Consider the following 14,928-nt stretch of genomic DNA (forward strand, 5'->3'; position numbering starts at 1 on the left):
TCCAAACCCCTACTTTTTTTTGAAGGTATCTGTGACCAACAGATGTATATCTGTATTCCCAGTCATGTGAAATCCATAGATTAGGGCCTAATGAATTTATTTTAATTGACTGATTTCCTTATATGAAAATCGTTGAAATTGTTGCATGTTGCGTTTATATTTTTGTTCAGTGTATATTTTATACAACAAGAGAGAGCTACACCTTTATCTCCTGTAAGTGTCCCTCTGATTTGGCTTTGAAAGCGTCGCTCTGATTTGGCTTCACGTTGAGTCGACTGGTGTTGGTGGATGTGCTGTACTCTCACCTCCTTGCCTCCCCATCTCAAGGACGAGAGGAAGAGAGAGACGACACAGATAGAGAGGGGGACAGGTCGACTGACACGGTTACTATCTCCCCTATCAAGACAAATTGTCTACCGCCGTTATATCTGTTGGTTGTACATTCCCAGTGGCATTTCATCAGGCCACCTAGGATAGATCACATAGGGGGAGGGAGCAGGGGGCACACATACATACATACACACACAGACACACAAACATACATACAGTGCCTATTGATAGTCTACAACCTCTTGAACCTTTTTCACATTTTGCTACAAATAAATATCATAATTGCATAAGTCTCCACAACCCCTCAGTTAATACTTGGTGGAAGCACCTTTGGAAGACATTACAGCTGTGAATCATTTTCAATACGATTCTATCAACTTTGCGCAACTCTTAGGGCAACATACATACACTCATACACTCATCGGCCAGTTTATTAGGTACACCACCTCATTCACGAAAATTGTTTGTTCCTACCGACAGTGATTCACGTGGCCGTTGCTTGCTATATAAAGCAGGAAGAATCATGCTAGCTAACAGGTGGGCCACTAACAGGCAAATAACGGCGCAGTACAACAGTGGTATCACCGCCTGGTACGGCAACTGCACCGCCCGCAACCGCAGGGCTCTCCAGAGGGTGGTGCGGTCTGCCGAACGCATTACCAGATGTAAACTACCCGCCCTCCAAGACACATACAGCACCCGATGTCACAGGAAGGCCAAAAAGATCATCAAGGACATCAACCACCCGAGCCACTGCCTGTTCACCCCGCTATCATCCAGAAGGCGAGGTCAGTACAGGTGCATCAAAGCTGGGACCGAGAGAATGAAAAACAGCTTCTATCTCAAGGCCATCAGACTGTTAAATAGCCATCACTAGCACATTAGAGGCTGCTGCTGCCTATTAAAATCACTGGCCACTTTAAGAAATGGAACACTAGTCACTTTAATAATGTTTACATATCTTGCACTACTCATCTCATATGTATATACTGCATTCTATTCTATAATATTCTACTGTATCTTAGTCAATGCCGCTCTGTCATTGCTTGTCCATATATGTATATATTCTTAAATCACATTCCTTACTAGTTTTGTGTGTATTGGGTATATGTTGTGAAATTGTTAGATATTACTTGTTAGATATTACTGCACTGTCGGAGCTAGAAGCACAAGCATTTCGCTACACCCGCTATAACATCTGCTAAACACGCGTATCAAATTTGATTTGATTTTGGTGTGCAGAATGGCAACTCGGAACGCACAACTCATCGGTCCTTGTCACGGATGGGCTATTGCAGCAAACAACCACACCTATCAGCTAGAAACGGCTCCAGTGGGCACGTGATCACCAACACTGGACAATTGAGGAGTGGAAAAACATTGCCTGGTCTGACAAATCCCGGTTCCTGTTGCATTATGCTAATGACAGAGTCAGGACAAGCAGTCCATGGCCCTATATATATATGCTTGCTTCATAATTTTGTCTGACATGCCGAAAATGCAGCCGTGTTGATTAAATTTGACACTTCGCGGCCACCAGAGTTTGACACGTGACTACAGTTTGCATTGAATTGTGGGTCATATCAACCCCACAAGTGATCAAAGTTCTTCACTCGCTCCCTTGAGCTAAATCGAGAGCAGAGGGGGCAACGTTTCTGAATTGGACCTCCACTTAAGATGGCAATCAAACTGCATCCAGTTTCGACAGGGATTCCCCAGAGGGAAAGTGGCTAGGGCGAGGGCTGAGAGGGTAAAAATAACGTGTTTGGAATGCAGCCATGGACTAGTTATTTCTGTTCGTTACTTGTCTTGTTGGCTGAGGAAAAGTACATGTGGGCAGTTATTCCAACAAAGGCGGAACGTGGGTTTCAAGTTTGGGGAAGCTCATTTTCACCATAAAAATGCACCTTTACAATAAAGCATTCCGTGCTTTCTCGCATTTGCAGACTTATGTAAAATAGCCTAATATTTCTAATGTGATGATTAGATTGGATAGTCATAATTTAGGCTAATAATATAGCATAACTCAATCACTGTTTGCAAAAAAAGACTGTTCAATGCAGCACATAGTGGCTTAGAGTAGGCCTAGACTATAGGCTATATCAGATAGACTACATTTACATTTACACTACATTTCTTCTCCTTTTTTTGCACAGGAAAATGTTGGACTTTTATAAACACATTTCATGCAATTCTACTACACTTGATATGACTGGAGACATTAGCAAAATCTTTTTTTATATGACAAAAATTACAGGGTAGCCTACTCTGCTGACACTGACAAACAGATCAATAAAAACGACTTTGTCTGATCCATATAATAGGCCTACGAAAAGGGGAGACACAAATACAATATGACGTCCATCTAACCTAGAGGAGGAAATTATTGTCCAAAATCAAACAAAAGTGGCACTGACCCGGGGATATGGCCGATGTTCTCCGCTGGTGCCAGTAGTTAAATTGAGAATTTTGAAAACTAAGAGACGGATTGGAGTCTTTTTATTGTTCTCTTTACAGCAATAGCCATTCGTTTTCCAAATAGTTTTTCTGCGATTGTATGTTTACATTTTGCGATATGGGTCTTTCTGTTTAAATATTTTTATTATTATTTATTTTTTTACCCCCTTTTTCTCCCAAATTTGTAGTTACGATCTTGTCTCACTGCTTCTTGACACACTACTCGCTTAACCCGGAAGCCAACTGCACCAATTTGTCAGAGGAAACACCGTCCAACTGACTACCGTAATCAGCTTGCAGGCGCCTGGACCACCACTAGGAGTCGCTAGAGCACGATGAGACAAGGAAATCCCGGCCGGCCAAACCCTCCCCTAACCTGGACGACGCTGACCCAATTGTGTGCCGCCCCATGGGTCTCCTGGTCACGGCCAGCTGCGACACAGGCTGGGATCGTACCCAATCCAGTGCCTTAGACTGCTGCGCCACTCGGGAGGCCTCTTTCTGCTTTTCACTGACAGTCGCAACTCAATAATCATCTATTTGGTATTTGCCGCACGCACTGCCCAAATTGTGGGCCACAACTGTCCTAGAGTCAGTTTAAAACAATCCACAGCAACAACAAAAAAATAAGCTAATGATCCTCTGTGGCCAAATCATGCTTTCTGGTACAGTAGCCTATTTTGAATGATTTTATATATTTCCGTATAGATAGGAGTAAGCTAATTTGGCTATATAATTTTGGCAATTTAATTCAATTTACTTTAGGGAAAGCATCCCCTAGCCTTAGGGACGCACTGCCTATGTATTCTAATTGCTCATTGGAATTCGGTAAGAATGACGCAGGCCATTGCATCCGAGTTGTTCTGTTAAGATGAATTACCATAAACTAAATGTGAGAACCGTGGGTGGACGTCCTATTCAGGTTACGCAACCAATGCATATGGATCCGGTAAATTAAAACACTGCCGGTCAAATGTCTGGGGGCACATTTTCCTAAAAGAAACCCTGGTACACACTTACACACACACACCCTCTCCCTTTGAGAATGTGGGGACCCCAGCTCTAGGGGTCTGACAGACAGGGCAGAGCAGCCTTTAAGGTACTTCAAAGGGCCTTTTCCCCAGTCACTTACTGAGAATGAGGCCGTTCAAACAGGCCTTTACAGCACAGGAGCAAAAAAGGATAAGCACCATAGAGTAATTCTCCACAGAACGACCAGCTAGCTCCCCTGGGGCTTGCTCTGGCAAGGGTTGGCCTAGCTACCTCACACACAGAGAGAGAGAGAGAGAGAGAGAGAGAGAGAGAGAGAGAGAGAGAGAGAGAGAGAGAGAGAGAGAGAGAGATAAAGTAGGGTGGGGGTTAGGTGTGTGTGTCAAATCACTGTTAGTCTTAACAACAGGTGTAGACTAAAAGTGAAATGCTTACTTACAGGCCCAACCCAACAATGCAGAGAAAAATAATAGAAAGATAACGAGGATTAAATACACAATGAGTAATGATACAGTAACTTGGCTACGGTGCCTTCAGAAAGTATTCATACCCCTTGACATATTAAAACATGTGTTTGTGTTACAGCTAAATTCAAAATTGATTAAATAAAAAAAAATCCTCATCAATCTACACACAATAACCCATAATGACAAAGCAAAAACAGGTTTTTATACATTTTTGCAAATGTATAAAAGGAAAAACTGGAAATATCACATTTACATAAGTATTCAGACTCTTTACTCAGTACTTTGTAGAAGCACCTTTGGCAGCGATTACAGACTCGAGTCTTCTTGAGTGGCGCAGTGGTCTAAGGCACTGCATCGCAGTGCTAACTGTGCCACTAGAGATCCTGGTTCGAATCCAGGCTCTGTCGCAGCCGGCCGCGACCGGGAGACTCATGGGCGGCGCACAATTGGCCCAGCGTCGTCCAGGGTAGGGGAGGGAATGGCCGGCAGGGATGTAGCTCAGTTGATAGAGCATGGCGTTTGCAACGCCAGGGTTGTGGGTTTGATTCCCACGGGGGGCCAGCATAAAAAAAATAAAAAAAATGTATTCACTAACTGTAAGTCGCTCTGGATAAGAGCGTCTGATAAATGACTAAAATGTAAATGTAAGCTTGGCACACCTGTATTTGGGGAGTTTCTCCCATTCTTCTCCGCAGATCCTCTCAAGTTCTATCAGGTTGGATGTGGAGCGTCGCTGCACAGCTATGTTCAGGTCTCTCCAGAGATGTTCGATCTGGTTCAACTGGGCCACGCAAGGACATTCAGAGACTTTTCCCGAAGCCACTCCTGCGTTGTCATGGCTGTGTGCTTACGGTCGTTGTCCTGTTGGAAGGTGAACCTTCACCCCAGTCTGAGGCGCTCTGGAGCAGGTTTTCATCAAGGATCTCTCTGTACTTTGCTCTGTTAATCTTTCCCTCGATCCTGACTAGTCTCCCTGTCCCTGCCGGTGAAAAACATCCCCACAGCAGGATGCTGCCACCACCATGCTTCACCATAGGGATGGTACCAGGTTTCCTCCAGATGTGACACTGGCATTCAGGCCAAAGAATTAAATCTTGGTTTCATCAGACCAGAGAATCTTGTTTCTCATGGTCTGAGAGTCCTTTCGGTGCCTTTTGTCAAATTCCAAGCGGGCCTTTTACTGACGAGTGGCTTCCGTCTGGCCACTCTAACATAAAGGCCTGATTGGTGGAGTGCTGCAGAGATGGTTTTCCTTCTGGAAGGTTCTCCCATCTCCACAGAGGAACTCTGGAGTTCTGTCAGAGTGACCATCGGGTTCTTGGTCACCTCCCTGATCATGGCTCTTCTGCCCTGATTGCTCAGTTTGAAAGAGTCTTGGTGTTTCCAAACTTCTTCCATTTAAGAATGATGGAGGCCACTGTGTTCTTGGGGACCTTCAATGCTGCAGAAATGTTTTGGTACCCTTCCCCAGATCTGTGCCTCAACACAATCCTGTCTCAGCGCTCTAAGGACAATTATTTCGACCTCATGGCTTGGTTTTTGCTCTGACATGCACTGTCAACTGTGGGACCTTATATAGACAGGTGTGTGACTGTCCAAATCATGTCCAATCAATTGGATTTACCACAGGTGGAGTCCAATCAAGTTGTAGAAACATCTCAAGGATAATAAATGGAAACAGGATGCACCTGAGCTCAATTTCGAGTCTCATTGAAAAGGGTCTGAAAACATATGTAAATAAGGTATCTGTTTTTTATTTTTAATACATTTGCAAATTTGTCTAAAGACCTGTTTTCGCTTTGTCATTATGGGGTATTGTGTGTAGATTGAAGAGGATTTGTATTTATTAAATCCATTTTAGAATAAGGCTGTAACGTAACAAAATGTGGGAAAAGTTAAGGGGTCTGAATACTTTCCGAATACACTGTAAGTATTCACACCACAGAGTCAATACTTTGTAGAAGCACCTTTGGCAGCGTTTCCAGCTGTGAGTCTTTCTGGGTAAGTCTCTAAGAGCTTTCCACATCTGGATTGTGCAACATTTGCCCATTATTCTTTTCAAAATTCTTCAAGCTCTGTCAAATTGGTTGTTGATCATCGCTAGACAACGATTTTCAGATGTTGCCATAGATTTTCAAGTAGATTTAAGTCAAAACTGTAACTTGGCCACTCAGGAACATTCGCTGTCTTCTTGGAAAGCAACTCCAGTGTAGATTTGGCCTTGTGTTTTAGGTTATTGTCCAGTTGAAAGGGGAATTCACCTCCCAGTGTCTGGTGGAAAGCAGACTGAACCAGGTTTTCCTCTAGGATTTTGCCTGTGCTTAGCGCTATTCCATTTCTTTTTCATCCTGAAAAACTCCCTAGTCATTAACGATTACAAGCATAGACATAACATGATGCAGCCACCACTATGCTTGAAAATTTGGAGAGTGGTACTCAGTAATTTTCCCCAAACATAACACTTTGTATTCAGGACATAAAGTTAATTGCTTTGCCACATTTTTTGCAGTATTACTTTAGTGCTTTGTTGCAAACAGGATGCATGTTTTGGAATATTTGTATACTTTACAGGCTTCCTTCTTTTCACTCTGTCAATTTGGTTAGTATTGTGTAGTAACTACGATGTTGTTGATCCATCCTCATTTTTCATACCATGGATCATTTAGCTATTTGATTTAGAATTTTAGGACCCCTTTAGGTATCAAAAATGAATAAAATACAATTATTTGATACAATTTTGAATTTGGCTTTTGCTAGTATAGCCCATAGGAACTCATTGAATAACACATTCATAAATGTCACAAAGACAGTAAAAAAAAAATATCATAATGAATAAGGTTTTGAAGTGTCTGTCCTGTATCTAGTAGATATAAGAAAGCTCAGGAAATATTTGTGTTCGTTTTTTTTTACACATATTTAATCCCTTTTTTTGGGAAGGCACAACACTACCTCCATACTTCCATACATTATTTTAACAGGTACCGGTTACCTTCAGACGATTCACATGACACTTGTGGGGGTCGTAGAGCAAAATGGAGAATGCCATTGTGTTCGTGAGAGTCTCATCTTTCCATAGAGTGGAACGCAGCCCATGCAAAAAATAGATATCTGTAGCTTAAACTGACAGATTTTGATGGGGATTTTTCTAGTATGTTACTTAGATTGACGCACCGGTGCGTCAATAGACTCTAGTAAAGAAAATATATATTAAGTCACCATTGGCCTCATGGTGAAATCCCTGAACTGTTTCCTTCATCTACGGCAACTAAGTTAGGAAGGACGCCTGTATCTTTGTAGTGACTGGGTGTATTGATACACCATCCAAAGTGTAATTAATAACTTCACCATGCTCAAAAGGATATTCAGTGTCTGCTTTTTTTTTACCCATCTACCAATAAGTGCCCTTCTTTGCGAGGCATTGGAAAACCTCCCTGTTCTTTGTGGTTGAATCTGTGTTTGAAATTCACTGCTCGACTGAGGGACCTTACAGATAATTGAATGTGTGGAGTACAGAGATTAAGTAGTCATTCAAAAATCATGTTAAACACTATTATTGCACATGCAACTTATTACAGTGGGGAGAACAAGTATTTGATACACTGCCGATTTTGCAGGTTTTCCTACTTACAAAGCATGTAGAGGTCTGTAATTTTTATCATAGGTACACTTCAACTGTGAGAGACAGAATCTAAAACAAAAATCCAGAAAATCACATTGTATGATTTTTAAGTAATTAATTTGCTTTTTATTGCATGACATAAGTATTTGATCACCTACCAACCAGTAAGAATTCCGGCTCTCACAGACCTGTTAGTTTTTCTTTAAGAAGCCCTCCTGTTCTCCACTCATTACCTGTATTAACTGCACCTGTTTGAACTCGTTACCTGTATAAAAGACACCTGTCCACACACTCAATCAAACAGACTCCAACCTCTCCACAATGGCCAAGACCAGAGCGCTGCGTAAGGACATCAGGGTTAAAATTGTAGACCTGCACAAGGCTGGGATTGGCTACAGGAAAATAGGCAAGCAGCTTATTGTTCAGAGGTACGAGGTAATACAGATACTGCCCCTTCTCCTTGCTCGGGCAGGCTTCGGTGTTCGTCGTCACCGGAGTACTAGCTGCTACCGATCAATGTTTCTATGTTCTACTTGTTTTGTCTGTATTGGTCTCACCTGTTTCCCATCATGTAATTATGTCTTCCCTATTTAACCCACTGTGTTGTGCGTGTTTGTCCATGTTTTTGGTTGTCGTATGTGAGCGGGTTTGTTCCTCCCTGCGTGGAGGTATGTTCATTAAGATACCTACGAGTAAAGTACGTTTTTTGATTAGCTCTGTGTCCTGCGCCTGACTTCGTCCTACCGCATTACACTGACGCCTTGACACTTCTCCTGGACTTATTAAGGCTTGCCATAAGAAATTGGTTGAGTACTTATTAACTCAAGACATTTCAGCTTTTCAATTTTTATTAATTTGTAACAATTTTGAAAAACATAATTCTGCTTTGATATTATGGGGTATTGTGACAACGAAAATCTTAATTTAATCAATTTTAAATTCAGATTGTGAATACTTTCTGAAGGAACTGTATATACACATGGTACCAGTACGGAGTCGATGTTCAGAGGTACGAGGTAATACAGATACCGTATGTACATATAGGTAGGGTTAAAGTGACAACAGGATAGATAATAAGCAGTAGCAGCAGCGTATGTAATGAGTCAAAAGAGTTAGTGCAAAGTGGGGTCAATGCAGATAGTCCGGGTAGCTATTTGGTTAACCATTTAGCGGTCTTATGGCTCAGGGATAGAAGCTGTTTAGGGTCCTGTTGGTTCCAGACTTGGTGCATCGGCACCCCAATGGTGGAACAAGCTCCCCCACGACGCCAGGACAGCGGAGTCACTGACCACCTTCCAGAGACACTTAAAACCCTACCTCTTTAAGGAATACCTGGAATAGTATAAAAGTAATCCTTCTACCCCCCTCCCCCACCCCCCCATAAAAAAAAAAAAAAAAAAAAAAAAAGTGGTTGTCCCACTGGCTATCGTAAGTTGAATGCACCAATTTGTAAGTCGCTCTGTATAAGAGCGTCTGCTAAATGACGTAAATGTAAATGTAATCGGTACCGCTTCCTGGTGGTAGCAGAGAGAACACTATATCAAATCAAATTGTATTTGTCACGTGCCGAATTCAACAGATGTAGACCTTACAGTGAAATGCTTACTTACAAGCCCTTAACCAACAATGCAGAGATATTAAAAAGTAACTAAGAAAAATTTGCTAAATTTACTAAAGGAAAAATAACAGGGGTGGAAAAAGTACCCAATTGTTATACTTGAGTAAAAGTAAAGATACCTTAATAGAAAATGACTCAAGTAAAATTGAAAGTCACCCAGTAAAATACTACTTGAGTAAAAGTCTAAAAGTATTTGGTTTTCTACTTAAGTATCAAAAGTAAATGTAATTGCTAAAATATACTTAAGTATCAAAAGTAAAAGTAAATGTATAAATAATTTCAAATTCCTTATATTAAGCAAACCAGACTGCACAATTTTCTTTCCTTTTTTAAAATTTACAGATAACTAGGGGCACACTCCAACACTCAGACATAATTTACAAATGAGTAGTTTGTGTTTCGTGTGTCCACCAGATAAGACGCAGTAGGGATGACCAGGGATGTTCTCTTGATTAGTGTGTGAATTGGACCATTTTCCTGTCCTGTTAAGCATTAAAAATGTAATGTATGGAGTAAAAAGTACATAATTTTCTTTAGGAATGTAGTGAAGTAAAAGTTGTCAAAAGTATAAATAGTAAAGTACAGATTCCCCAAGAAAACTACTTAAGTAGTACTTTAAAGTAGTTTTACTTAAGTACTTTACACCAGTGAAAGATAGTAACACAATAAAATAACATTAACGAGGCTATATACAAGGGGTACCGAGTCAATGTGCAGGGGTATGGGTTTGTCGAGGTAATTGAGGTAAATTGTAAATGTAGGTAACGGTAAAGTGACTATGTATAGATAATGAACAGAGAGTAGCAGCAGCATAATGTGAAGAGTGTGAAGGAATGTGTATGTGTGTGTCAGAGTGTCAGTGTAGTATGTGTGAATATGTGGTTATAGTCCAGTGAGTGTACATCGAGCCTGTGCAAGAGAGTCAGTGCAAAAAATAAGAATAAATGAGAATAAAATAAGGGAGTCAATGCAAATAGTCCGGGTAGCCATTTGATTAGCTGTTCAGCAGTCTTATGGCTTAGGGGTAGAAACTGTTAAGGAGCCTTTTGGTCTCAGACTTGGCACTCCGGTACCGCGTGCCGTGCGGTAGCAGAGAAAACAGTCTATGACTTGGGTGGCAGGAGTCTTTGACAATTTTTAGGGACTTCCTATGACACTGCCTGGTATAGAGATCCTGGATGGCAGGAAGCTCGGCCTCAGTGATGTACAGTGCCGTATGCACTGCCCACTGTAGCGCCTTGCGGTCGGATGCCGAGCAGATGCCATACCAAGCGGTGATGCAGTCAGTCTAGATGCTCTCAATGGTTCAGCTGTATAACTTTTTGAAGATCTGAGGGCCCATGCCAAATCTTTTCAGCCTCCTGAGGGGGAAGAGGAGTTGTCGTGCCTTCTTCCTGACTGTGTTGGTGTATGTGGGCCATGTTAATTCATTAGTGAAGTGGACACAGAGGAAGTTGAAGTTCTCAACCCGCTCCACTACAGCCCCGTCGATATATAGATGGGGGCGTGCTTGGCCCACCATTTCCTGTAGTCCACGACAGCTCCTTTGTCTTGCTGACGTTGAGGGAAAGGTTGTTGTCCTGGCACCACACTGCCAGGTCACTGACCTCCTCCCTATAGGCTGTCTCATCATCATTGGTGATCAGGCCTACCACCGTCATGTCATCAGCAAACTTAATGATGGTTTTGGAGTCGTGCACGGCCACACAGTCGTGGGTGAACAGAGAGTACAGGAAGGGACTAAACACGCATCCCTGAGGGGCCCCACTGTTGAGGGTCAGTGTGGCGGATGTGTTGTTGCCTACCCTCACCCCCTGGGGGTGGCCCGTCAAGAAGTCCAGGATCCAGTTGCAGAGGGAGGTGTTCAGTTCCAGGGTCCTGAGCTTAGTGATGAGCTTGGAGGGCACTATGGTGTTGAACGCTGAGCTGTAGTCAATGAATAACAGTCTCACATAGGTGTTCCTCTTATCCAGGTGGGACAGGGTAGTGTGGAGTGCAATAGAGATTGCATCATCTGTGAATCTGTTGGGGCAGTATGGAAATTGGAGTGGGTCCAGGGTGTCTGGGATGATGGTGTTGATGTGAGCCATGACCAACCTTTCAAAGCATTTCATGGCTACAGATGTGAGTGCTATGGGGCGATAGTCATTTAGAAAGGTTACATTGGTGTTCCTGGGCACAGGAACTATGGGTGGTCTGCTTGAAACATGTAGGTATAACAGACAGAGTCGGTATAGGTTGAAAATGTTAGTGAAGACACTTGCCAGCTGATCAGCGCATGCTCTGAGTACATGTCTTGATAATCCATCTGGCCCCGCAGCCTTGTGAATGTTAACCTGTTTAAAGGTCTTACTCACATCGGCTACGGAGAGCAAGATCACACAGTCATCCGGAACAGTTGGTGCTCTCATGCATGGTTCAGTGTTGCTTGCTTCGAAGCGAGCATAGAAGGCATTTAGCTCGTCTGGTAGGCTTACGTCATTGGGCAGCTCTGGGCTGGGTTTCCCTTTGTAATCCGGGATCATTTGCAAGCCTTGCTACATCAGACAAGCATTTGAGCCGGCGTAGTAGGATTCGAATTTAGTCCTGTATTGACGCTTTGCCTGTTTAATGGCTCGTAGCGGGATTTTTTACAAGCGGCCAGATTAGTGTCCCACTCCTTGAAAGCGGACTTTAGCTCAGTGCGGATGTTGCCTGTAATCCATGGCTTCTGGTTTGGATATGGACGTATGGTCACTGTGGGGACAACGTCGTTGATGCACTTATTGATGAAGCCGGTGACTGATGTGGTAAATTCCTCAATGTTATCGGACGAATCCCGGAACATAGTCCAGTCTGTGCTAGTGAAAGAGTCCTGCAGAATAGCATCGGACCACTTCTGTATTGAGTGTGTCACTGGTACTTCCTGTTTGAGTTTTTGCTTGTAAGCAGGAATCAGGAGGATAGAGTTATGGTCCTATTTGCTAAAAGAAGGGCGAGAGAGAGCATTGGTGATCAAGAGTGTTGTCGCCTCTAGTTGCACAGGTGACATGCTGGTAAACATGAGGTAAAACAGGTTTCAGTTTTCCTGCATTAAAAATCCCCGGACACGAGAAGCGCCGCCTCTGGATGTGCAGTTTTTTGTTTGCCTATGGCCTTATACAGCTGGTTGAGTGCAGTCTAAGTGACAGCATCGGTTTGTGGTGGTAAATAGACAGCTACGAAAAACATAGATGAAAACTTGCTTGGTAAATAGTATGGTCTGCAGCTTATCATGAGGTAAAAATGTGAGACTTCCTTAACATTAGAGATCGCGCACCAGCCGTCCGATCTTGCCGATGCATATATCCATGTCCTCGTTCAGCCAGGACTCAGAGAAACATAGAATATTACAGTTTCGTGTGTGTGTGTGTGTGTGTGTGTGTGTGTGTGTGTGTGTGTGTGTGTGTGTGTGTGTGTGTGTGTGTGTGTATGTGTATGTGTGTGTGTGTATGTGCATTATGTGTGTGTGTGTCCATCACTGTTGTTCATCAGAGGGAAGGTGTTTTAACCTGGGGTGGGCTCAGCTGTCAGCTATTCAGCTATCTTCGGTGGTCCATTACCTCTGATGGCTGCCCTGGGTCTATCACGGGGTGTGTTTGTGTGTCTGACGTTCCTGTGTGATTGTGTGTGTCACAATGTGTGTGTGTGTGTGTGTGTGTGTCTCTGTGTCTGTGTATATATTTTGTGTATGTACCGGTATGTGTGTGTGTGTGAGTACACACACATGCAGGTATGAAGGCACACACCACATTATGCAGGTTTGAAGGCATGCACACAGTGGCACATAAACACACAAACACACATGCATGTATGAACGCACACACATACGCACACACACACACACACATTAATATGCACACGACCCTGGCATAGAGCCTATCCACTATACAGGCTCACCCAGCCCATAAACAAACAACATACACATTTAATAATAATACTGTCTACAGCTTGACGGTGTGTGTGTGTTTGCTCAGAGGTGTGTATAGAGTAATGAAATCTAATAAAGCTATTAACCTTTTCTTCTAAGCCGCCCTGAGTCTGTAGAAATAAACAAATTTCTCTCTTTAATTTACCTTTCTGTCATGGTGGCCTACTGAGCATGCCCATAACTCCCTCTTGTGTTTACTGCACAGACTCCATTAGTTTATTCTTCTTCCATGTCAGCTCAAGAATAGCCTCTAAAATCATAGCTACCTATTTTCTTATTTAATGGTCAACTTTGACCTCTCCCCCCCACTGTGCATTTGTATTGAATGCTCATAGCATCAAATTGGTATAACATGCAGTACTTACTTGCACTGCATACAGGTACACTGGCATATGACTCTCATACATTTATAGACATCACACACTGGTACACTGGCAAAATGTCTAAGTGTGTGTCTATAAAATATCAATACTCACAAACACACAGACGTATACATGCGAAGGATCTCCTCCCTCTCTCCTCACCCCATCCCCCTCTCCTCACCTCCTCCCTCTCGCTTCAACCCATCCCTTTCTCCTCACTACCACCGCCCTCCTCCCTCACCACCAGTAGGCCCTGGCCAGGGGGGCCTTGCCTGGCATGCTTGCCTCTCGTCTGTATTAGGTTGGGTGGGGGACTCAGGTGCAGAGACGGACACACGGACAAAGAGAGTAAAATTAGGATGTAGTTTATTCAACGTGTATTGGCAGAGAGAAGTAGTCAGGGTGAAGTAGCTTCAGGCTGGGGTAGGAGCTGAGTGGGGTGGAGAGCCAGTAGTCCTGAGAGCTGGATAACGAGGATGTCAGGCAACAGAGGATCAGGTAGCGGCGTGGGAATGGCAGGCAGGCAGGCAGGCAGCAGGAACAGAAGAGATCTGGTCGAAGGAGAGACAGGTTACAAACGAGGCAGGAACAACAATAATACTGAGAGAGTACAACTACACTGAGAGTGCTGTACGGGCCAAGGTTACCACTGGAAGTGTAGGAACGAACTGGCGCTGGAGAGGTGTCCAGCCCGGGTAGATATCTGCTGCTTGATTGGTGCCAATGAGCTGCAGCTTGATGTAACTGCTCTGGTGATAGAATGGCCACGCCCGCTGACCAAGAACCTCTGACTGCACAGCAGGGGAGACAGACACAAACAACACACACAGGGGAGAAAGAAAGGGAACACCAACAGGAACAGGACCAACAGAGCCGGACCGTAACAGTACCCCCCTCAACGGCGCCAACCCGGCGCCCACCCGGCTTGTCAGGGTGGTCCCTATGGAAGTCATCCACTAGCTGCGGATCCAGAATAAAACGTCTAGGAATCCAGGACCTCTCCTCGGACCGTATCCCCCCAAGTCCACCAGGTACTGAAACCCTCTACCACGCCTCCGGACGTCCAGCAAGCTCCGAACCGTAGTTTAGGCTGGTGGTGGGTCATTAGTCTTGTAACCAGCGCAATCGCGTGAGGA

General features: G+C 43.6%; 1 long non-coding RNA gene across 1 annotated transcript; it reads right to left on the minus strand.

Annotated features, from left to right (window-relative positions):
* Positions 1-14,141: 14,141 nt before the first annotated feature.
* On the minus strand, positions 14,142-14,590 carry LOC121572993. The gene is made up of 2 exons (XR_006001943.2): positions 14,440-14,590; positions 14,142-14,343 (listed from the first exon to the last, which is right to left on the minus strand). It is a non-coding gene; the product is annotated as an uncharacterized LOC121572993 (long non-coding RNA).
* Between the last annotated feature and the right edge of the window lie 338 nt (positions 14,591-14,928).

The sequence above is a fragment of the Coregonus clupeaformis genome, chromosome 16, assembly GCF_020615455.1.
Source record: "Coregonus clupeaformis isolate EN_2021a chromosome 16, ASM2061545v1, whole genome shotgun sequence".
NCBI classification, from domain to species: domain Eukaryota; kingdom Metazoa; phylum Chordata; class Actinopteri; order Salmoniformes; family Salmonidae; genus Coregonus; species Coregonus clupeaformis.